The sequence below is a fragment of the Aplysia californica genome, unplaced genomic scaffold (assembly GCF_000002075.1).
Source record: "Aplysia californica isolate F4 #8 unplaced genomic scaffold, AplCal3.0 scaffold01200, whole genome shotgun sequence".
NCBI classification, from domain to species: domain Eukaryota; kingdom Metazoa; phylum Mollusca; class Gastropoda; order Aplysiida; family Aplysiidae; genus Aplysia; species Aplysia californica.
In genome coordinates, this window is record NW_004798470.1 from 6,533 (window position 1) to 9,345 (window position 2,813).

Sequence of the window (2,813 nt, forward strand, 5' to 3'; positions counted from 1 at the left end):
GAGAGAGAGAGAGAGAGAGAGCAATAGAGAGAGCGAGAGAGAGAAAGAGAGAGAGAGAGAGAGAGAGAGAGGGAGAGAGAGAGGGGAGGGAAAGGGAGAGAGACTGGAGTCTTTGTTATGGCATACATATTCCCCCAAAGATTACTTTTTACGAATACGAGTAAGACGGTCGATGAATGTGTGCACCCCCCAATCCCCCCAACAAACAAAGAAATAAAACAAACAAAACCCCAACAATAACAAACAAACAAAAAACAACAGCAACAACAACCAAAACAACCAAAACAAAACAACAACAACAACAGCAATAACAAACAAACAAGCAAACAAACAAACAAACAAACAAAAAAGATAGAACAACTTTAGAAAATACCATGTCAGTGCTGGGCAAATTGTGCCTGCCAAATATGTGACCTAAATTCCTTTGTGGGCGTAACTGTGCGAACTACATTTTTTTTGCTACAGGACTCGTAATCGTGAGATTGCGGGTTCGGGGGTTCGAGCCTCAGTTCGGTGCGATGTTGTGTCCTTTAACTCTTTATCTCCGGCAAGCTCTTCCCAGCTGCTCGAAGTCGGAATCACTGTGCCGGGCGGTCAGCTGCTCACAGCGGCTCGGGCACCTTCCTTTACGACAACTTCTACATCAAATTACTTTTCAGCCGTTGCCGAAAACAGGTCTCTTTTACCGGGATTTCATTCCTTAGATTAGAACTCTCGACAGGTACACTTGTTTTGATTTAATGACCTATTTAGTGACGTTTTTTAATCTTCTGATTTAGTACCAAAGAAGGGCCCAGGCGTAGTTGGTTTACTCCTCTCGGAAATAAAGAGTTAAGTCCTTTACACGAATTATCCTCTTGGCTCGGTCCTTTCGGAGATAGACGTAGAAATCGTAGGTCTCGCCTCTTAAAAGCCCAGCAGTGTTGATAGGGACATCAATAAATGTATACCATTTCACCATTTTTTAGATTTTATGATGAGGGAAACAGAGAAACGAATGGAGAAAGTCAATTTTCGTCATTAACAACGTAAGCAACACGGCAGCAGCACCAACATTAGAAGGAACAGTATTAGCAGCAGCAAATCGCCTCCCCCCCCTAGAATTACAAAGTTGTATCTGCCCAGTACCCAGTTTTGAGAAATATGACGTCAAGAATTTTGAGTTTCACAACTTATCAAGCTTTTTCAAAAATCAATTTTTTTGAATATCTTGATAACGACTGCAACTTACGATTTTGACAGAGCTGACAGAATTCTTGGTTTCTGACCTCATGGTCTTCATCATCATCATCCAGTGCCAGATCTGCGACAGACATCGGCGATCATGATTTTCCATTCATTCCTTTGCTCGGATGCTCTCAGAAAAGCTACGTTTCCCTGATCTTTCCCTGTTACCCATTTGTTTAGGTTCCCTAAGTATGTTGTTCTGGGCCTACCACTGCCTCGCTTGCCCTCAGTTTTGCCAGTGAGAGCTAGATGTTCAAGACCCTCATGGTCTTAGTAACTCAAAAAGGCCAAAATGTCAAATAGAATGTGGTAATTCCAAGGTAGTGAAATAGAATCTACACCCCGCTCAGTTCTGTAGCAACAACACCAGCAGCCAGAGTGCCAGGGGCAAGGCAGGGAGGGACACAAGGGAAAAGAAGGCTGAACGCTGCATGACCGCCAATCTGGCTCACATTAGCCAACCTCCCAGCGGAAAAGACCGCCATTTGGCCTCACGTAAACCGGCAATTACCGCCACCAAGACACCCCGGCAGGTTACCACCGAGACTCGGGCGACACAGGAGGAAACTCACCGGCCATACCTCCCGCAGAGCTGCAAAAATAACAGATAGTGCATAAGTGGCACGAACAACTCATGGCATCCCCCTGACCCAAGCTCTCCGGCTCGTGGCAGAGAGACGCCCCTTTCTTCCCGCGACACCCAAAGGGGTATGAGCGGCGGATAAAAGTAAAAATAAAGTAAAAGTAAGCATAAGGGGCTGGACTGTTCTATTTATGTTTAATATGGTATTTCATAATCTGGTGTCTCGGTTCGATGTAAGTTCCGGTCGACTTTTAAGTTAACAATTTTGGTATTTCTGTGTGACGTAAGAGTATGACCGATGAGTGTCAGTGCTCCTGAATGAGAGAGCCAATAACGACTTAGTGGGACACTTTTATAATGATGCTGCAGTGTGTAGCCATTGTGCACCTAACGCTGACCTGTTATGCAACAATTAACAGTACGAGCTATTTCAGTACTCCGAAGCTTCAGTTTGCCTGTAATATAATCTTGTCTCATAAACGTTTCCGGTATCGGAGCACGAGTTTTTCACTTATTGTCCTCATAGGACAAACGAAAAAGGTGTAATATATTGTAATGGAATGAGAAGTCATGTGATGTACTGTAATGTAATGTACTGGAATGTAACGTACTGTAACGTACTGTAACGTACTGTAAGGCACTGTAACGTACTGTAATATAATGTAAGGAAATATTGTGTAATATAATGTAACATAATGTAATATATTGTAATGTAATGTAATGTAAGGTAATGTTATAATGTAATGTTATGTAAGGTGCTGTAATGTAGTTAACAGTAATGGTATGTAATGTAACGTGCTGTAATGTAGTTAATGGTAATGTTATATAATGTAATGTATCGTAATGTGACGTAATGCAATGTAATGTAATAGTTGATGTTCTTCTCCGACATCGACACTGTTTGGATAATTTAAGAGACGGGCTGCTAAGCCCATACTTCTCAGGGCTGAGAGGGATGCAACATTTCAGATGGAGACACTCGACTAAGAAAAGATATCCCCCC

At 42.6% G+C, this 2,813-nt stretch overlaps 1 protein-coding gene across 1 annotated transcript in view; it reads right to left on the minus strand.

Annotated features, from left to right (window-relative positions):
• The window catches only part of LOC106013736 (vacuolar protein sorting-associated protein 13A), a gene marked incomplete at its 5' end in the record, with an annotated part of 6,868 nt that overhangs the window by 3,279 nt on the left and 776 nt on the right, over positions 1-2,813 (minus strand).